The sequence below is a fragment of the Sus scrofa genome, chromosome 17 (assembly GCF_054392235.1).
Source record: "Sus scrofa isolate SSC_HxYL_T2T_F1_AM1 chromosome 17, Sscrofa_HxYL_maternal_Yorkshire_Landrace_v2.0, whole genome shotgun sequence".
Taxonomy (NCBI): Eukaryota; Metazoa; Chordata; class Mammalia; order Artiodactyla; family Suidae; genus Sus; species Sus scrofa.
In genome coordinates this window covers 45,497,672-45,519,881 of record NC_139399.1, presented here as the reverse complement: position 1 = coordinate 45,519,881, position 22,210 = coordinate 45,497,672, and the positions used below count along the sequence as shown (strand labels likewise).

At 39.5% G+C, this 22,210-nt stretch overlaps 1 long non-coding RNA gene across 18 annotated transcripts in view; it reads right to left on the bottom strand.

Annotated features, from left to right (window-relative positions):
- The window catches only part of LOC102165807 (E3 ubiquitin-protein ligase Itchy homolog), a 108,012-nt gene that overhangs the window by 73,919 nt on the left and 11,883 nt on the right, over positions 1 to 22,210 (bottom strand). For 15 of the 18 annotated variants that reach the window (XR_014832176.1, XR_014832177.1, XR_014832182.1 and 12 more), the window contains 5 exons: positions 12,485 to 12,575; positions 7,311 to 7,452; positions 6,864 to 6,988; positions 5,581 to 5,718; positions 2,413 to 2,458 (listed from right to left, as the gene is read on the bottom strand). This is a non-coding gene — a long non-coding RNA (E3 ubiquitin-protein ligase Itchy homolog). The remainder of the gene's footprint in view (positions 1 to 2,412; positions 2,459 to 5,580; positions 5,719 to 6,863; positions 6,989 to 7,310; positions 7,453 to 12,484; positions 12,576 to 22,210) is intronic. The other 3 variants (XR_014832185.1, XR_002340138.2, XR_014832186.1) reach the window with 1 other exon arrangement.

The following is a 22,210-nucleotide window of genomic DNA, read 5'->3' as shown; positions in this document are numbered from 1 at the left end:
TCATGGCTCAGTAGTTTAAAATGAATCTGACTAGGAACCATGAGATTGCAAGTTCGATCCCTGGCCTTGCTCAATGGGTTAAGGGTCCGGCATTGCCGTGAGGTGTGGTATAGGTTGCAGACGCAGCTCGGATCCTGCGTTGCTGTGACGCTGGAGTAGGCCCGCAGCTACAGCTCTGATTCGACCCCTAGCCTGGAACCTCCATATGCCTCGGGAGTAGCCCTAAAAATGGCAAAAAGACAACAAAAAAAAAAAAAAAAAAGGAAAAGAAAACACCATATGATATCACTTATATCTGGAATCTAATATACGGCACAAATGAAACTTTTCACAGAAAAGAAAATCATGGACTTAGAGAACAGACTTGTGGTTGGCGAGGGGGAGGGAGTGAGATGGACTGGGAGTCTGGGGTTAATAGATGCAAACCATTATATATGGAGTAGATAAGCAATGAGATCCTACTGTACAGCACAGGGAACTATATCTAGACACTTGTGATAGAACATGATGGAGGATAATGTGAGAAAAAGAATATATATATACACACACACACACATATATATATATATGATTGAGTCACTTTGCTATACCGTAGAAAATTAACAGAACAGCTGTAATGGAAAAAAAAAAAAGCATTTAAAAAAAAAGAACGCAAAAAAATGCTATAGAACAAAGATGCTGATAAGACCATATGGTCATAACATACAAATTAAAGATTAACAGTCAAGAAGGCACAACCAACAAAAAAATCCTGTATGCCAGGCACCAATCATCTTGGGTAATTCATAAAATGATGGAAGACAACACTGAGAAACATACAGACATGACACGAGGGAAAGGAAACTAAAGGAACTAGCCTGGGAACCTCCATATGCCATGCGTGAGGCCACAAAAAAACAAAGAAACAAACAAAAAAAATCTATTAAAGGAGTTTCCTTGTGGCCTAGCAGGTTAAGGATCCAGTGTCATCACTGCCACAAAGAACTTCCACATACTGAGGTTGCAGCCAAAAAAAAAAAAAAAATCTATGAAACATACTAAAGAGAAACACAAGAGGCATAGGTTGTCTTCCAGTCTTTAGAGACAGCTTTAAAACCTTTCCTAGGAGTTCCCGTTGGGCACAGTGGAAATGAATCCACTGTGGGTTCAATCCCTGGCCTCGCTCAGTGGGTTAAGGATCCGGTGTTGCCATACACTGTGGTATAGGTTTCAGACACAGCTTATATCTGGCATTGCTGTGACTGTGGCACAGGCTGGTAGCTGTAGCTCTGATTAGACCTCTAGCCTGGAAATCTCCATATGCCACGGGTGTGGCCCTATACAGCAAAAAAAAAAAAAAAAAACAACTTTTCTTTTCTACTGCTTTTAAATCACAATAAGAAGTTACAGTTATTTTTCTGGGCAAGAAATTAACTAAATATTCTACTTCTTAAATTACTATTTATCACAGGAATGACTGTGAAGGTAGATTTCTATTAGGTTAAACAGTAGCTTTATAAATTCTGATTTTCCTAAAGATCTTGATGAGTTTTTCATACATCATCAAAGTACATGGACTCCCATGTGCCTAACAACTTTTCTACAACCACCATCGACATTCTGGCCTACTTGCTCCACCTATCCTCCCCTGCAGCATCTGAAACTATAATACCCTATCTTTCTGGATATTTTCCCTTATGTCCTATGACACTGGTCTTTTCCTCTTCTGATTTTTCCTTCTGTGGTTCATCCTATATCCACCACTTAATTGGTTTGGGGTGGGGGGAGAAGAATCCAACAGGATTTGTAACTCTCTTCTTAAAACATGTCACTTACTGCTTCAAGACCAGGATCAGCTTATTTCCTAATTTTATCTCCGATTCCCAGTTTCCAGGATAACCAATAAATACTTCAAATTTGTTAACTGAGTTAACACAACACGATTCATTCAACATTTTTTAGGTCCTAGAGTTGCATAGCAGACGGACTCATTAAAATGCTGGATATAGGTTAAGAGCAAACAGCTGGTACAAATCTCTGTCCCTTCTAATGAAGATCCGAAGACAGCACAGCTAATAGTGATCTTCACATACAACCAAAAATTACAGTCCAGCTTTTGTAGAAAAGAACACATCCCAGTAATGACTCTGGGACACAGAACTTCCCTACCTTTGAAAAGTGCCAACATACTCACTTTCTGTAAGCTGAAGTATTAACATCTGAGTACCTCTAGTTTACTCTAGAGAATTACAGTCACATAACCTAAGAGTACTGAATATACCATAAATATTTCCTTCTTACCTTGAGCCCCCAAATTTTTGATGCTCATTTATTCCTTTATCAATATGAATTAAAGTTTCGACTAAAATAAAACTTATTCATCCCCCCTTGTTGTTTCTTTCATTCTGTGGTATGTGGTAAGTGAACACTTACCTTGTTTCATCCTTGGGTCTGGAGCCATCATCATTCTGCGAAGCACCTTTAAAATCGATAAAATTTAGACAGAAAATGAGTTTCAAAAAGTGGTTTTCACCATCTTTCTAAACATGCTATGTAAACAAAACTTTTCATTAAATGTTTCTAGTAAAGAACATACTGTAACAGTTAAAGGCCAACACATTTAAAATGAAAATGTGATAAATGTTCATGTGATTAAGAAGTTTTACCAAAATTTTGTGTAAATGATTATTCTGTGTGTGTATGCAAGTGATTATTATAAGAGATGTTAATGAGTCAAGGTATATTGCTCATGTGCTACTGCTACTTCTGCCTTCTTTGAAATACATGTTTGCTTGATTCTAATCCAATTTTAGCTATATCTGTATTCCAACTACCACCCCCTAAAAGTGGCAATTACCAATAAGACAAAGAAAAAAACAGATTTTGAAAACAGAAAAACCAGTAAAATCTCTTTTGGAAGGGAACTGAAAACAGCTTCAAGAATAGGAAAGGCAGAAATGGGTCTCAAAGTAGCCAAAATGAGTGCCACAATGTTCATACTTTTTTTTTTCCTTTTGTCTTTTTAGGGCCATACCTGTGGCAAATGGAGGTTCCCAGGCTAGGGGTCAATTCAGAGCTATAGCTGCCAGCCTATGCCACAGCCACAGCAATACCAGATCCAAGTTCCATCTACAACCTACACCAAAGCTCATGGCAACACTGGATCCTTAACCCACTGAGCAAGACCAGGGATCAAACCCACATCCTCACGAATACTACTCGAGATTGTTACCACTGAACTACAACAAGAACTCCTAAAGTTCCTAAGTGTGGAGAAAAAAAAAAAAAGGAAACCAATAAATATTTGTGTTTCAATCTTGACTCTGATTCATAATTATTGGTGTGATGCTGGACATACTATTTAAACTCCAGAGCCTCACTTTCCTTTATGTGCAAAATGCAGGTAATGCCTTCCAAAATTGTGATGGTCAGGTGAATACTTATATAAACACACCATAGTGCCTAGCACATGATAAACATTCAAAAAATGGCAGCTACTGTTATCTGGCAACTCCAACCAAAATCCACTAAGACTTCCCAATTAAAGCCTCTTTTTACTTCAAAGAAGCAGGTTATATTCCATCAATTATTTCCTACTTTAGTGGAAAACTGGTGACACAAAAATGTCCACTTCTGGAGTTCCCGTAGTGGCGCAGTGGTTAACGAATCCGACTAGGAACCATGAGGTTGCGGGTTTGATCCCTGGCTTGCTCAGTGGGTTAAGGACCAGGCATGGCCGTGAGCTGTGGTGTAGGTTGCAGACGCGGCTCGGATCCCGCGTTGCTGTGGCTCTGGCATGGGCCGGTGGCTATAGCTCCGATTAGACCCTTAGCCTGGGAACCTCCATATGCCTCAGGAGTGGACCAAGAAACGGCAAAAAAAAAAAAGTCCACTTCTGTAGGAAATAAACAGCAAATTCATAAGTATAAATGCGCAGATTAGATTCTACTCTGAAATATAAAGACTGACATGCAGACTTTCTGCCGTGGCACAGTGGGTTAATGATTTGGTTTGTCTCTGTGGCACTGTTGTTTCGATCCCTAGCCTGGCACAGTGGGTTAAAAAATTGCCATGGCTGTGGCATAGGTCACAGATACAGCTCAGATTTTATCCCAGGCCTGAGAACTTCCCATATGCCACTGGTGCAGCAGGGGAAAAGGGGGGGGGAGACTAACATGCTTTACTTCTGCTAATTATTAAATATTCTGCAGAAGTAGTAGTCTCAATTTATAGAAAAAAGGATTTAGGAAACTATAAATACCGGAGTTCCGGGCAGTTTAACAATGTAATTTAACTTATATTATCTTCTAGAATTCCAATTTATTTAAAAATGTAACTATTACAGAGTTCTATCAAAGTGAATGTGTCAATTCTGAAACAGTGTGACCAATTCAGAAGTTTCTCTTCACTCTCATTAACCCCAAAGAACCAATCTGGAAGTTACAACAGGACTATCTTGAAGGCCCTGCTATTGAAAAAGGTCATTAGGTAAAGAGGAAGTAGGAAGTCTTCCAAAGTAGAAACAGAAGTACAGCAGCACCTGACAAATGCAAAAGGTTTCATAACGACTTTCTAAGTAAACAAAAAGATCTCTGTCAGAATAATCAAGGAAACAATCTGCTCTTTGTCTTGAGGCCACTAAATCTATGTTTCACGTGAAAATATACTTATTAACATATTAGTAAGGGAAAGAAATACATCCACTGAGAAGTTGTTTTAGTAAGCATTCTAGATGTTCAGGCACTAACTCAAATGCCTTCAAACTTTTTTTTTTTGTCTTTTTGCCTTTTCTAGCGCCGCTTCCCGAGGCACATGGAGGTTCTCAGGCTAGGGGTCTAATCGGAGCTGTAGCTGCCGGCCTACACCACAGCCACAGCAACGTGGGATCCGAGCCACGTCTGCGACCTACACCACAGCTCACGGCAATGCCAGATCCTTAACCCACTGAGCGAGGCCAGGGATCGAACTTGCAACCTCATGGTTCCTAGTCGGATTCGTTAACCATTGCGCCACGACAGGAACTCCAAACTTCTTTTAATTATAGCTTGTATTTATTCCCTTTAACAAACACTAGCAAATCATAAATTGCAAAATATACCAGCATATGTATATTATAATTTTTTCTGTTATTATTACAACTCAAAGACATCTCAATAAATGTAGCCTATTAAAACAGAAGAGGAAACAGATCAATTTCAGCTTGTACTTGTTTTTCTAGTACAGTACTAAGCAGGTTCTGAGTCAAGTTAAAACTCAATCAGACACTGCTACAGAGAGCTAAGTATATCTGCCCATGCACTGGAGAAGATGTGGCATCAAGTATGCCATATTAACAGCCATTGATGGCCTTACAGAATGGATACTTTATAAATCAGTTCATCACTCAGAGGGCCAAGTGATGTGGCTTTTATTTAGCTAGCTTTTCAACTTATAGAAAACTGTTTTCTTCATAGAAACAATGTGCTAAAAGGAAAGCTGAAAATGAACACTTTTTAAAAAGGAAATAATTTCTTTAATGTGAAAAATGGCAATAATTACAACATACTACAGTGGCTAATGTAAGAAGAATCATTAGAGACTATGTAAGAAGTTATTACTTACTTTCTGAACATGAAGTTTCACCATTAGTAACAACTTCAGACTCTAACTGTAGCCCATCAAGGCAAACTGACAAATCTCCTATCGTTTCTGTTGGTTCTTTGTCACCTACAAGCTGTAAAGTGACAACTACTTCCTCAACTGGAAGAGAACAAAATTACATAAAAGTCACTTTTTTTTTTAAAAGTCATCTTAATAGTTAAAAACAATGTCAGAAAAAATTTACATTTCAGTGTAGACAATTTAACAGGTTTCACACAAGCTTCCAGTCCATTTGATATCAAAACATTTTAAAAAAAACACGATTAATACCTGCAATGTAAAATACTGAACAGGTCAATCATCCCACTTACATACATTTTCTCCTTACATAAAATCAGCCACAAGACTACTCAGTAATAGATGTCTGAATTATAGTCAGTGAAAATATATGATTTAAGAATGAATCTAGAGGAGTTCCCATCATGGCACAGCAGAAACGAATCTGACTAGGAACCATGAGGTTTCAGGTTTGATCCCTGGCCTTGCTCAGTGGGTCAAGGATCTGACGTTGCCGTGAGCTGTGGTGTAGGTCACAGACATGGCTTGGATCCTGCGTTGCTGTGGCTGTGGCATAGACTGGCAGCTATAGCTCTGATTGGACCCCTAGTCTGGAACCTCCATATGCAGCAGGTGTGGCCCTAAAAAGAAAAAAAAAAAAAAAAAATTGAATCTGGAGTTCTCTTGTGGTGAAGCAGGTTAAGGATCTGGCACTACTACAGCTTGGGTTGTTGCTGTGGCTCAGGTTTGATCCCTGGCCCAGAATATGCCAAAAAAAGAAATAATAATATATTAATTAAAATAAGCCCATATTTCAAGTTTTTATGTATCTACAGTATAAACAGATAGATATACACATATAAATAAAACCCAGCATTCTAAAATAAGGAAATTTTAAAATAAGCATTTGAAAAGGAAATCAAAATATTAACCCTATTTGTCTTTCTGAAGTGATTACATTTCTCCTTCATCTTTATTTTTTTTAGTTTTTCATAATTGAGTATCAAGCATTAGAATAAACATCTTTCCTACTAAATAATTTTTTTTAAATATTGGATTCAAAATATTGGCCAATCTATGCTTACTCAGAATGCTTTAAATAGTTCAAGATTCAGGTCCTTATTAATATTATTATCAAGGAAACCTGAAAACAAATAGTGAACACAGTCATTCTCCATGTTTGGCACATGAATTTCTTGAAGAAAAACAAAAGCTGAGCATAACTTCTATTATTTTTACATACATACGTTTCATATTATTTGACTTCAATGTTTCATAGATATCTAATGCAGCCGTTCCCAACAAAACATCAGATTTCAGCGTTTGGTGACTCCACACACGAAAATGTAATTTACTCACAGGGGTGACGATACTACAAGTAAAAAAAGATTAAAAAATAAATAAATAAAAATTTTTTTTCATTAAATATCACAACGGGATCCTAAACAAATTACAATTGAAACTTCTCACCGCACTCTTTATATTTTACTTTACAACCAGCGTTGCTGTGGCTGTGGCGTAGGGTGGCAGCTACAGCTCCAATTTGAGCCCTAGCCTAGGAACGTCTATATGCCACACGAAGTGCGGCTCCCCTCGCACCACCCCCAAAAACTTTCATACAGCAGAAATTGGTACAACACTATAAATCAATTACACTTTAACTAAAAAAAAAAAAAAAATACTTTCAAACGTACACTGTGAGAGGTTGCTTCCATTTGGGACTGTTCGTATTGTTGCATTTTTCTGTTTTCTTTGACTGTCCATCTACTGTGACTTCCACATAAGGACTTGGTCCAAACCAATTCTTTTTATTTTCTTTAAGTTTTGCAGAAATGACTAAGTAAAAGAAAAGGGAAAATATTTAATTTCATAAAGGTTAAACAGGAGTTCCCATTGTGGCTCAGCAGAAACATATCTGACTAGTATTCATGAGGAAGCAGGTTAGATCCCTGGCTTTGTCCAGGGGGTTAAGGATCCAGCGTTGCTGTGAGCTATGGCGTAGGTCACAGACTCAGCTCGGATCTGGTGTTGCTGTGGCTGTGGTGTAGGCCAGCAGCTGCAGCTCTGATTCGACATCTAGCCTGGGAACTTCCATATGTTGCAGGTGTGGCCCTAAAAAGACACACAAAAGAAACCCTCAATTCTGTGAGCTGGGTATTATCATCTTAACTTCTAGATGTAAAAAAACAAGCTCAACAGAATTTAAAAGTTTATTCAAGGGCTAATGTAAAGCCTGGACAGGAGGAATCATTTAAGTATTCAAATCTCAAAGTTGAGATTGCATAAAACTCTCATTACTATGCTGTTATAAAATAAATCAATGTCTACTTGCTAAAATTTAAACTGCCGTAGTAAATTAAAAGAACAAAAGAACTACAAACTGAAAGAAAGAGAACCAGGAGTTCCATTGTGGCTCAGCGGAAACAAAGCTGACTAGCATTCTGGAGGACGCAGGTTCAATCCCTGTGGCTGTGGTGTAGGCTGGTGGCTACAGCTCCAATTTGACCCCTAGCCTGGGAAACTCCATATGCCGCGGGTGCAGTCCTAAAACGCAAACAAATAAATAAACCGAAAGAAAGAGAACCAGAAAAATGTCAGTATCATCTGTCACCTCAGCTACTCCAAAAGGCCTCTTAACAATTGTGTTCTTGCTCTCACTTCTCTAATACTGACAGCAACTAGAATTAGAACAGATGGGATTAAGTCAAAACTTTTCAATGATCCACTAATGCTTACAAAATGAAGATTAAATTCTTCTGGGACATTTTACATTGTTTACTAATCTACCTTTACAATCTCTTTCTACCAAGTTCCTCCAAGGTCCCTGGTATTCTAAACCACCCTTTGTACATTGCTGTACCTCATAAGGCCACTTTCACTCCTCATATGTGCTACCCTCTCTACTCATAATGATCTTCTGTCTCTTCCTTTTCATCCAATAAAATTTTAACTTTTGTTTTCTTTTTTGGCTGCCCTTCTGATTACTTAAACCTAAGAAATTAAATTGTTCTCGTCACTATGCTTCCACAGCATTTTCATATTTATCTATGGCTCCTACAACTTTCATTATTTTAGTTTATTGATTTTTACGTAACTCACCCTGTAATCCCCTTCATGGCAATGTTATGACCAGTCTTTATAACTCATATAGTACTTAGTGATTTAAACCTGAGAGACATTTAATACATCTATTGAATTAAATGATTAGTCATGAAGTTGCCTTGCTTTACAGTTGCACACACACACAGTAACTACTGCATATGATTTCATGTTATTAATGTTCTTCTAATCCTTGCTTTCATTTTTGGCCTTGCCCACAGCATATCAAGTTCCTAGGCAAGTGATGGAATCCAAGCCATAGCTGTGACCCATGCCACAGTTACTCCAATGTCGGATCCTTAACCCACTGCCCTGGGCCAGGGATTGAGCCTGTACCTCAGCAGTAACCAGAGCCAGTGCAGAGACAACATTGGATCCTTAACCCACTGTGCCAGAATGGGTACTCCTGATCCTTCTGTTCTGAAGATCAATGCTTTCACCTAATTTCGATTCTAAGAAATTTGTAGGGAGTTTCCTGGTGGCCTAGAGATTAAGGATCAGGCAATGTTGGGGTGAGGGTTCCTTCCTTGACCCAGGAACTTTTGCATGCCATGGGTGTGGCAGGCAAGAAAGAGACAGACAGGAAGAGACAGAGAGAGAGAAAGAAAAAGAGAGAGAAAGACAGACAGATCTATGTCCAAAACCAAGGTAAGGACCCAGGCCATGTAATTACAGATAAGGAACAGATAATCCAAGAAATCCAAGAATAAATATCAGCAGAATCTGATGAGACACACAGATTTGAAGCATAGATGACAAAGAGGCAAAGAAAATTTTAAATATGTGATCCACTCTTAAGCCTTTTGATAATGCTAACACAATATTCTAACCATACATTAAATTTTTACAATTATACATCGATGCTCTTTCACCAAACAGTATCATTCATTCCAGTTCCTTTTAAATTTTAAGAAAATCAGAGTGATAGTGTTAAGAAAGAAGACAGTGTAAAATAAATAACAGCCTTATAAAGTTTTTAAGCTTTGACTGCTATTAAGATATCAAATTAGATACGAGTAATTCTACTGAGAGAAAAAAAATAAAGAATTCGGAGAAAGAAAATATTTCCCTGCACTTATACACTGTTGTAGAGTTTTCCAAATCATATACATTGTTCTCCGAACAACCATGTGACAAAGATATTAAAATCCTTACTCGACAAATAAAGCTATGGAGCAAGCACATGGACACACAACCATTAAGGATCAGAACCAGGACTAAAATCCAGCAGTGGCGCAATGAGTTAAGGATTCAGGGTTGTCCCTAAAGTGGCTCCAGTTGCTGCTGTGGCACAGGTTTGATCCCTGGCCCAGAAACTTCCACATGATGGGTGTTATGTATATGTGATAAAAAGATTTTAAGAAACAAATTTGAGGAGTTTCTGTTGTGGCGCAGCAGAAACAAATCTGACTAGTATCCATGAGGAGGTGGGTTTAATGCCTGGCCTTGGTCAGAGAATCCAGAGACGCCGGGAGCTGTGGGAGCTGTGGTATATGCCAGGAACTGCAGCTCCAATTCAGCCCCTAGCCTGGAAACTTCCATATGGGTTTGGCCCTAAAAAACATCAGTCTTTTATAACAACATTTTCGGGGTTTTTTTTGGCGGCCAGCATGGGGAGTGGGGGTGTTCCAGCCATACCCAAGCCATGTGGAAGTTCCTAGGCTAGGGATTGAACCACCAGGGAACTTATGTACACCATGGCCAAAAAAATAAATAAAAATAAAATAAACTTGTATATTTATGCCTTCCTTGATTTTAGAAGATGCTGAGGCAGCTTACAAAAAACAAGTAGAATCACTGAGAATCTCAAGTTCCCGTTGTGGCTCAGTGGTTAACGAATCCAACTAGGAAACATGAGGTTGCAGGTTCCTTGCTCAGTGGGTTAAGGATCCAGCATTGCTGTGAGCTGTGGTGTAGGTTACAGATGCAGCTCGGATCCTGCGTTGCTGTGGCTCTGGCGTAGGCTTGGCAGCTACAGCTCCGATTAGATCCCTAGCCTAGGAAGCTCCATATGCTGAGGGTGCGGCCCTAGGAAAGGCAAAAAAAGAAAAAAAAAAAAAAAAAAAGAATCACTGAGAATCTGACATTGCTGAGAAAAGAGACTAGCATCATTGTATTAACATAATAAAAAATACAATGTCAATTAAGAGGTTCTGTGCAAGAACAGTTCTGAGGTTTGTAGCACCAAAAGCAAAGAAGTAAAAAATGATGAAGGACATTTGATTCTATTCAGCTTGGCACTTCACTGTTTATTACTTGATGTTCTCTGGCTGTCTCATATCTAATGATATATCTGCTAAATATTTAACTTTTATCCACTATTCAGTGTTTGATTTATTAAAATGTTTTTGCCTATACATGTATATTCTCAGAATTTTTTAGATCCAAGACTGAAAGCTTTAAAGTGGTAAGAATTACACCTCCTTGAGATGTATTTAAGCATTTATTAAATGTCTTTCTTACTATGACAATAATGATAGCAAGTAAGATAGCCAATTTATGCAAAGAAAAAAGTGTAAAAGTATATATACCTAAATCTAAAGCAATATAACAATATTTATTTCTGAGGATGGAGACTTCATCTCCATTTATTATTTTACTGAGTTTTTAAAAATAAAAAGCAGGTATATTAGGTATGTAACATGAGAAGTTTAAAGAATTTGATTGTTCTGGAGTTCTGGTCATGGCACAGTGGAAACGAATCCAACTAATAACCATGAGGTTGCGGGTTCGATCCCTGGCATCGCTCAGCAGGTTAAGGATCCAGCGTTGCCAGGAGCCGTGGTATAGGTCACAGATCCAGATCGGACCTGATGTTGCTGTGGCTGTGGCGTAGGCTGGCAGCGTAACTCTGATTAGACCCCTAGCCGGGAACCTCTATATGCCAAGGGTGCGGCCCTAAAAAGCAAAAAGAGAGAAAGAAAACAGTTACCTTCATACATACATAACTGGTAGGAATACAGAATGGTGCGGATGATTTGAAAAATAATTTTGAATTCCTCACAATGCTAAACATGGATATTATATGACCTATGACCCAGTGATTCTACTCTTAGGTATAAACTCAAAAAAACTGAAAACATACATCTTCATAAACACTTGCACACAAATGTTCATATAATTATCCATAATAGCCAAAAAGTGGTACCAACTCAAACATCCATCAACTAATAAATGGATAAAATATGTCCACATATGGGATAGAACTGGGCAACAAAAATTCTAATACATGCTACAACACAGATGAACCTTGAAAACATTATTATGATAAGTGAAAAAAAATCAGAGGCAAAAGGCCAAACGTTTTATGTTTCTATTTATATGAGACAATAGGTAAAGCTATAGAGATAGCAATAAATAGGGCTGAGGGTAGTTGAAGAACATGGGGCAGAGGTTTCTTTCTGGAGTGGTGAAAATGTTCTAAAATTGACTGGTGATGGCGGCACAACTCTGAGAACGTACTAACAATCACTGACCTCTAAATGGATAAAGTGTATGTACATGAAATATCTCTCAACAAAAGCTAATAAAATCTAAAACAAAAAATTCAATAGCAACTGCCCAAGCACGTTTAATGGATAAAAAACAAACCCAAATCCTATAATATACCCAAGAATATCCTGAAACATATTCAAACATTTTGTTCATTTATTCAGCAAATTATTAATTTAGCACCTGATATGTAACAGCCAATAAAGACTTAAGTTTTTGGTTTTTTCTAAATCTTATGTGGGGGAAAAGTAAAGCAATAGATTTTTTTAAGACATACCAGTAATCTGAAGTTGTGATTTCATGGTCAGGCTACCCATTGAACCAAGCTGTGATCGACTGTCAGTCATACCACCACCAAAACAGCAAACCTGAACAGGACAAAAAAGACACTGTAAGCAACAAAAATCCCCCCTTAAAAAATACGTAGAGTTCCCATAGTGGCTCAACAGAAACAAATCTGACTAGTATCCATGAGGGTGCAGATTTGATCCCTAGCCTCACTCAATGGGTTAAGGATCCAGCGTTGCTGTGAGCTGTGATGTAGGTCACAGACACGGCTCGGATCTGGCATTGCTGTGGCTGTGGTGTAGGCCAGTAGCTACAGCTCCAATTCAACCCCTAGCCTGGGAACCTCTCCATATGCTGTGGGTGTGGCCCTAAAAAGACAAAAAATAAAAATAAATTTTAAAAAAATGTAAATAGTGCTAATCAGGCTATTTCCATGTCCCACTGAAGGCCATATCATAACCAGTGGCCTTCTCATTGCTAAGTACCATTTTCAATTCTAGCATTCAACCTACATTAACTTACTAGCAAAATCGGACATAGTTGATCATTCCTTCTATGAGTTACTTTCTTGCCTTGAGTTCCCAATACACATTCTCTAGGTTTATGACCTACCTCTTGACTGATCTTTCTTAGACTCCTTTGACGATTCTTTCTCTTTTCTCTACTCTCTTATATTGAGTGTCCTAGGACTTTGTTCTTGGTTCCCTCTTCTCTCATCTTTCCATACTCATTTCCTCAAGGATATCATCCAGTGTTAGAGCTTTAAACATCATCTATATACTAACGGTTCCAATTTTATACATTCTATCCCAGATTTCACTGCTGAACTCTAAACAACTTCATTTAGGTATCTAAGACATTCCAGGAGTTCCCATCATGGCAAAGGGGAAATGAATCCGATTAGGTTGCAGGTTCGATCCCTGGCCTCAATCAGGGGGTTAAGGATCCGGCATTGCCATAAGCTGTGGTGTAGGTCGCAAATGAGGCTCGGATTCGGCATTGCCATGGCTCTGGCGTAGGCCAGAAACAACAGCTCCGATTAGACCCCTAGCCTGGGAACTTCCATATGCTGCAGGTGCAGCCCTAATAAGAAAAAAAGAAAAGAAAAATGGAAAATGCAAATCAAAACCATAATGATCCACAGAAAACCATAATGTGAAAAGATACATGCACCTCTATGTTCACTGCAGCATTATCTATAATAGCCAAGATATAGACGTGACATAGCTGTCCACAGACAGAGAGGAAAGGATAAAGATGTGGTACATATATACAATGGAATATTACTCAGCCATAAAAAAAAACTGGCGTTCCCGTCGTGGCGCAGTGGTTAACGCATCCGACAAGGAACCATGAGGTTGTGGGTTCGGTCCCTGCCCTTGCTCAGTGGGTTAACGATCCGGCGTTGCCGTGAGCTGTGGTGTAGGTTGCAGACGCAGCTCGGATCCCGCGTTGCTGTGGCTGTGGCGTAGGCTTGGCAGCTACAGCTCCGATTAGACCCCTAGCCTGGGAACCTCCATATGCCGCGGGAGTGGCCCAAGAAATAGCAAAAAGACAAAAAAAAAATAAAATAAAATAAAATAATGCCACTTGCAACAACATGGACTTACCTACAGATTGTCATACTAAGTGAAGTAAGTCAGATAAGAGAAAAACAAATATCATATATCATTTAAAGGTTCAAATAAACTTATTTACAGAAGAGAAACATATTAACAGATCTTGAAGTCAAACCTGAAGTCAAACTTACGGTAGCCAAGGGGAAATGTGAGGGGAAGGAATAAATTGGTAGTTTGGGATTGACATATACACGCTACTATATATGGAACAGACAGATTACTAACAAAGGTCTACTGTATAGCACAGAGAACTCTACGCAACATTCTGTAACATAGAAGGGAAAAGAATCTAAAAAAGAGTGGATATGACTATATCCAAGGCTGATGCACTCTGCACACACCTAAAACTAACAAAATGCTGTAAACCAACTATACTCCAATAAAATTTATTATTATTATTTTTGTCTTTTTCTAGGGCCGCACCCATGACATACGGAGGTTCCCAGGCTAAGGGTCTAAGCAGAGCTGTAGCCACCGGCCTACACCACAACAGCTCCTGGGAGGAGCTCCCATCATAGTTCAGTGGTTAACGAATCCAACTTGGAACCATGAGGTTTCAGGTTCAATCTCTGGCGTTGCTCAGTGGGAAAAGGATCTGGTGTTGCCGTGAGCTATGGTGTAGTGTTGGATCTGGTGATGACATGACTATGGGTGGAGGCCAGAATCTGCAGCTCTGACTGGACCCCTAGCCTGGGAACTTCCATGTGCCTCAGGTATGGCTCTAAAAAGCAAAAAATATTAATAAGACTAATTCTTAACACTTTTACTTATTTGAGTAATGTTTGGTATCACACTAGAAAAATGTAACAAAATGTCAAATGTAAAAAAGAAGGTGCTTAAAACATTGCCAGCAATAAAAATGCACCTTAACACCTTCCTGAAAGGCAGTTTAAAGAAAAATGTGGAAGGAGTTCCAGTTGTGGCTCAGCAGGTTATGAACCTGACTAGTATACATGAGGATGTGAGTTTGATTCCTGACCTCGCTCAATGGGTTAAGTATGCACTGTTGCCATGAGCTATGGTGTAGGTTGCAGATTCAGCTCAGATCCCTAGTTGCTGTGGTGCAGGCCAGCAGCTGCAGCTCTGATTTGACCCCTAGCCTGGGAACTTCCATACGCCGTGGGTGCAGCCCTAAAAAAGCAAAAAAAAAAAATTAATAATAATAATGAAAAATAAAGCCTCCATTGCAACAAAAAGAAAAAAAAAGTGGACATAGACACTTTTCACAAGATTATTTCAGTAACATCTTGTCCCATAAACAACAGGGCAAACTACATTTCTAGCCTTATTTATTTATTTATGTATTTATTTTTGCTTTTTAGGGATGCACCCACAGCACATGGAGGTTCCCAGGCGAGGGGGTGAATCTGAGCTACAGCAGCCGGCCACAGCCACAGCTACGCCAGATCTGAGCCAAGTCTGCAACCTACACCACAGGTTACGGCAACACCAGATTCTTAACCCACTGAGCAAGGCCAGGGATCGAACCTGAAACCTCTTGGTTCCTAGTCGTATTTGTTTCTGCTACATCACTACAGGAATTCCACTCCTACATTTCCAGGCTTATTTTAAAATATGTATCCTTCATTCCTGTCATGGCTCAGTGGTAATGAACCCAACTAGTATCCATGAGGATTCGGGTTTGATCCCTGGCCTCACTCATAGGTTAAGTATCCAGTGTTGCCATGAGCTGAGGTGTAGGTAGCAGATGGGGATAGGTCCCTGCATTGCTGTGGCTGTGGTACAGGCCAGCATCTGTAGCTCTGATTCAACCCCTAGCTTAGAAACTTCCACATGCCGCAAGTGTGGCCCTAAAAAAAAAAAAAAAGTTAATTCCTGTTCACTAAGGCCAATGTAACACAGACTAAGGAGCAATGTTTAGATCCCATTCTCCACTAATGATAGCAAATGGGCTGACCTTGGTGTAAGGGTTGATACAGGTATTGTCAGAGGGGTAAGAGTTTTCCGAGTTGGGGTAGAAGGTAACTACTCTTTTCCATAACTTAATTTTTCAACAAAAGGGGAGGAAATGAACTCAAACACGCTTATGACAGAGAAAAGGTACTTTCTCATTTACTGTGAAGTTACCTTAACAGGGAGGTAAGATATGGACCAGCCCCTATCCCCCACAACAATGACATCTTGGCTCTAAACATCATGTAATAATCTCACATTAAAGTTCTTTCCCATTTTCCGGCCAAATGAGAATCCAGCCTGGATTCTTAAGCATATGCACAAAGAGGCAATTATCTTAAAAAGAAAAACAGGAAGGTAAAAATTTCAAGGTTCAATAGTATATAAGAGTTAAGGAAACTGGCATCAGAATTTAACTTTTAGCATTCATCTGCTGGTTTGAACTCTGTACCCAGTATTCCAGGAGGAAATTTTCTCCCTGTTCTCACAAAAGGCTTTTTGACTTAATATTAACTATTACAAATTGTGTCCCGGTTTTGATTGACTATTTAGTGCTAGAGTTTAAAGAATTTGACATGACACAATAAATATAGCTACTGTTATACCACTATAAATACTGCTCTCGGAGTTGCCATGGTGGCTCTGCAGTTAATGAACCTGACTAGTACCCATGAGGACGCAGGTTCAATCCATGGCCTCACTTAGTGAGTTAACGATCCTGCCTTACCATGAGCTGTGGTGTAGGTCGAAGATACAGCTCAGATCTGGCATTGCTGCAGCTGTGGCATAGGCCAGCAGTTGTACCTCTGATTGGACCTCTAGCCTGGGAACCCCCATATGCTGCTGGTGCAGCCCTGAAAAGCAGAAAAAAATATATATTTTTTTCTCTTTTGCAAACAATGCTTGGGTGAAATTATAAAAACTAATTTTTTTTTTTTTTTTTGTCTTTTTGCTATTTCTTGGGCCACTCCCGCGGCATATGGAGGTTCCCAGGCTAGGGGTCCAATCGGAGCTGTAGTCTCCGGCCTACACCAGAGCCACAGCAACGCGGGATCCGAGCCGTGTCTGCAACCTACACCACAGCTCACGGCAACGCCGGATCGTTAACCCACCGAGCAAGAGCAGGGACCGAACGTGCAACCTCATGGTTCCTAGTTGGATTCGTTAACCACTGGCCACGATGGGAACTCCCAAAACAAGACTTTTTTTTTTTTTTTTTTTTTTTGTCTTTTTGGCCTTTTCTAGGGCCCCTCCTGCGGCACATGGAGGTTCCCAGCCTAGGGGTCTAATCAGAGCTGTAGCCACTGGCCTATGGCAGAGCCACAGCAACACAGGATCTGAGCTGCATCTGCAACCTACACCACAGCTCATGGCAACGCCGGATCCTTAACCCACTGAGCAAGGCCAGGGATCGAACCTGCAACCTCATGGTTCCTAATCAGATTCGTTAACCATTGAGCCACGACAGGAACTCCAAAACTAATTAAATATAAAGTTGAATTTCCTAGCTCCCCCCCAAAAAACTCGTTTTGTGACCATCTCTTCAAAATCCACTAATTCTCCTCAAAATATAAGACCCTGGATAGTCACCACCCCCATCCTTCCAGCAAACCTTTCTCAGATTATTATTATTTTTTTTTTTGTCTTTTTTTTGTCTTTTGTTGTTGTTGTTGTTGCTATTTCTTCGGGCCGCTCCCGCGGCATATGGAGGTTCCCAGGCTAGGGGTCAAATCGGAGCTGTAGCCACCGGCCTATGCCAGAGCCACAGCAACGTGGGATCCCAGCCGCGTCTGCAACCTACACCACAGCTCACGGCAACGCCGGATCATTAACCCCACTGAGCAAGGGCAGGGACCGAACCCGCAACCTCATGGTTCCTAGTCGGATTCGTTAACCACTGCGCCACGATGGGAACTCCTCAGATTATTTTTATACATTATTTAAGAACTGTCAAGTAATGAGTAATGACTATGGAGACCTTATAAACAAATTCATGCATTTTACATTAAAAGAACTTTTCAAAAAGTATTGTTTTAAAGATTGCATTAAAAAACCAGAAAAAAATGAGAGAATCATTTACTTCCAAGAGCCCAAAATAGGAAGCAAACAGGATTATGAAAGCAGAGCCAATTCTACCTTCATTTTGGGTCTGCAGATCTTTACCTTAGTATTCTGCTCTAAGACTGCCTCCTCTACTTTGACATAGCCCAAAAAGGAACTAAACAGGGAGTTCACTGGTGGCTTAGTGGTTGGGGACTCAGAGTTGTTGCTGCTATGGCTCAGGTTTGATCCATAAAGGAGGCAAAAACAAAAAACAAACAAAAAAGCAAGGGAAAAAGTGAAAAAAAAAATACTTATGTCATTGTTGTGCATGAACTTATTCAGTTTGGTCCTTTTCAAAATTATTAAAATAGAGTCTATGAGCACTCCCAAATCCCTCTTAAACAAAAAAGAGCCCTAACAAATAACATAGTCTCAAAGTAAGAAATTCCAAATCATCCCAAAAACTCGAATAAGTGAATCACTGAAATGATTAAAACAGATTTTCTTCCCTTCAGAATTGCAAAAGTAAAAACCTTTGTCTGGATATCTCAGGATGACAGATATTTTCTGTAGGCAAACAGTAACAGCAAGTCCTCTAAAAGGAGGCAAATATCTTTTTAGTAAGATTCCGTAACTTCCTTCTCCAAAAGAAAATTTAGATGACACAAGGACTTCTTTGCCTAAAAGCTTAATCCTTTATAAATGTTTACCCCACAAAGTAAATTGTTAAAAGAGATTAGAGAATTCTAAAACCAGAGAAAAAGATCCTGCCCCAACCATCCTTCAACCTTTCCAGAAAGCACTATTTTTAACATTTTATCAAACATTTACTGAGGGACTATATATTAGAGAATGGTTGTAACTGCTTTATCAAGAATAGAGAAAAGGAAGAATAGCAAGAAACCAAGAAGATGTAGGCAGCAGCCTACAAAACAATCAAGACACCAATAAAACCAAATAATCCAATTTAAAAATGAGCAAAGGGAGTTCCGGTTGTGGCTCAGTGGTTAACAAATCCGACTAGGAACCATGAGGACGTGGGTTCCATCCCTGGCCTTGCTCAGTGGGTTAAGGATCCGATATTGCCATAAGCTATGGTGTAGGTGGCAGACACGGCTTGGATCCCGTGTTGCTGTGGCTCTGGTGCAGGCTGGTGGCTACAGCTCCAATTAGACCCCTAGCCTGGGAACCTCCATATGCCACAGGAGCGGCCCTGGAAAAGGCAAAAAGACAGAAGAAGAAAAAAAAAAAAAAAAAAGAGCAAAGGACTTGAAGAAACATTTCTCCAAAGAAGCTATACAAACAGCACATGAGAAGACATTCAATACCACTGATCACTAGAAAAGAAATGCAAATCAAAACCACAATGAGATACCACTTCTCCCATTAGCATGACTTTTTTTTTGTTTTTTTTGCTTTTTAGGGCTGCACCCCACGGCGTATGGAGGTTCTCAGGCTAGGGGTCTAATCGGAGCTGCAGTCACTGGCCTACACCACAGCCACAGCAATTCAGGATCCGAGCCATGTCTGCAACCTATACCACAGCTCACAGCAATGCCAGATCCTTAACCCACTGAGTGAGGCCAGGGATCGAACACGAAACCTCATCGTTCCTAGTTGGATTCCTTTCTACTGTGCCACAACAGGCACTCCAGGATGACCATTTTAAAAAAAAAAAAGTTCCCATGGAGTTCCCCTTGTGCCTCAGTGGTAACAAACCCAACTAGCATCCATGAGGATGCAGGTTCAATCCCTGGCCTTGCTCAGTGGGTTAAGGATTTGGCATTTGCTGTGAGCTGTGGTATACGACTCAGATGTGGCTTGGATCCTGCATTGCTGTGGCCGTGGTGTAGGTGGCAGCTGCAGCTCCAATTTGACCCCTAGCCTGGGAACTTCCATTATTTCCTACATGCAGCCCTAAAAAGCAAAAAAGTTCCCTAGGTTAAGTATCCAGCATTGTCACTGCTGTGACTCCAGATTGATCCAGGCCTGGGAACCTCAATGGGGCAAGGGCACAGCCCCCCCACCCCCCCAAAAGTTATAATTTTAAATCTTATTTGATATATATTTTACCACAGTAACAAACAAAAAATAATGAGGACAGACAAGTTAATCATTTTCTTTGTCCCTTAAAAGTGAAAACACCAATTTATATAGTAAAATCAACTAACAGTACAAAGTGAACGTATGTGTTACATCTCCATGCCCTCCTAAAACCCTAGCAAAAAATAAAGAAAAAAGTTTGAACCCCGAAAAGCAAAGGACAAAGGAGTGGATGACAGTAGATCAACATTCTGAACAAATGAAGACCAGGAGTAGCTAGGTTCTGCACATTTCAGTACATATAAAGTACAATTTTTTTGTTTTTTGTTTTGTTTGTCTTTTTTAGGGCCAAACGAGTGGCATATGGAGGTTCCCAGGCTGGGGGTCAAATCAGAGCTGCAGCTGCCAGCCTACACCACAGCCACAGCAAAGTGGGATCCTTAACCCACTGAGCAAGAAGAGGGATCGAACCTGCGTCCTCACAGATACTAGTCAGATGCGTTTCTGCTGCACCATGACCGAAACTCCCTAGAATACAATTTTTAATTATGACCTACAGTAACTTATCTTTCCTCCTAAAAATTCAAGTGAAAAAAAGATAATCTAGGATTTCCCTTTGACTACTAACTCTCCACAGCAGCAAATGCAGCTAAACCCTTTTCCATGTTCCTTTCTTTCAAGCAGACTTATTAAATGAACCACTTAAAGATCCCTTTTAATTTTCACAACAAATGAAGCCCCCAAACTAGGTTAGACCACACTTCAAAAGTTCAAAAAACAAAAACTAAATCCCTTCTCCATTAAATGAGATTTAGATTTAGCTAAATTTTACACTATCACTGCATCTCTATGATGGCGGCAACTCCATCCACTTTTCAGAAGCTCAGTTCAGTGTTTCTATTCATCAATAAGGGAAATGTGGCTATTTCTCAAATATTCTTAATTTTCAGGCTACATCTAACACACTATCCAGCTTACTCACTAAAAAAGACTCCTTACAATAACAACATTTTGCATTGTACCTAAGAATAAGGAATAACTTTCCTGTGTATGTCAAGAAAATTTCCATGAGAGTATAAATGAACAAAAGATCCACTAAATCATGAAAATTAAATCCTAAAAATCACTTTCTCAGGTTATACAGAACAAACACATTCCACCTTCCTACAACATTTACCAGCTTCTTTAAACATTCTAATCATAAATTACTATGCCAAGTTTTTGCAACAAAATTCCACATCTTTCTTTTGTCAGTATTTCCAATCCCTGGTAAATACAAAAATTCCACGTATAAATTCAAGTCTACACATATCTATCAGAGGTTAACTGAGATCATCAAAAATCCAAAACTAGAAATGTAATAAGCTATTGAACTACTTTGATTCTTCTCTGTTCTTCTTATGCAAGCTGGGAAATCATAAGGCTATGTATGTGATCCATTATTAAAGAGGATAACTGGGCTGACAGTAATAAAGATGTATAACATGAAAAAAAGATAACCTCTCTAGTATTATTCTCCATACCCTAATTTTTACAAAAGAATCAATACAGGAAAAGCCTTCAAAATTTGCCCTCTTTACTGCAGGATTCCACTGTCCCTCTCTTTCCATTCCCACTACCACCTCCCTAGCCTGGTCTCCCTGCCTCCAGAAGCTATCGACCCTACTGTAAACCTCAATAGTACCAAAAAAATCTTCACAAAATACCAATTTATCCTGTCAGTCAATAGGACTTAAGGTTATCCCAAAATAAGAAGGCTGGTGAGGGGAGCAGAATTTGCCATCCCAAATATGCCACTTTAGCATAAGGATTATTTTGAGCTAGAAACAATCAAAACCCAGCAGATTCAGGAAAAGCTCTTTACCTCTTCTCTCCCCATCTGCCTAAATTTACATTGGAAAGGAGGCCTGTACCAGGAAAAGAACTGTTTGTTATCAGACACATCTTTTTATCTAAGAACTTTAACCTGCTTTAACAGGGCAACCTTATTTTCCAAACATCTCCTCTCCTTTTTCAGTGAATGGCCTTTCTCCCTTTACATCACTAGACCCTTACTCCTTTCCTTAGCTCACTGTGTTAATATAAGCCTCCACTAG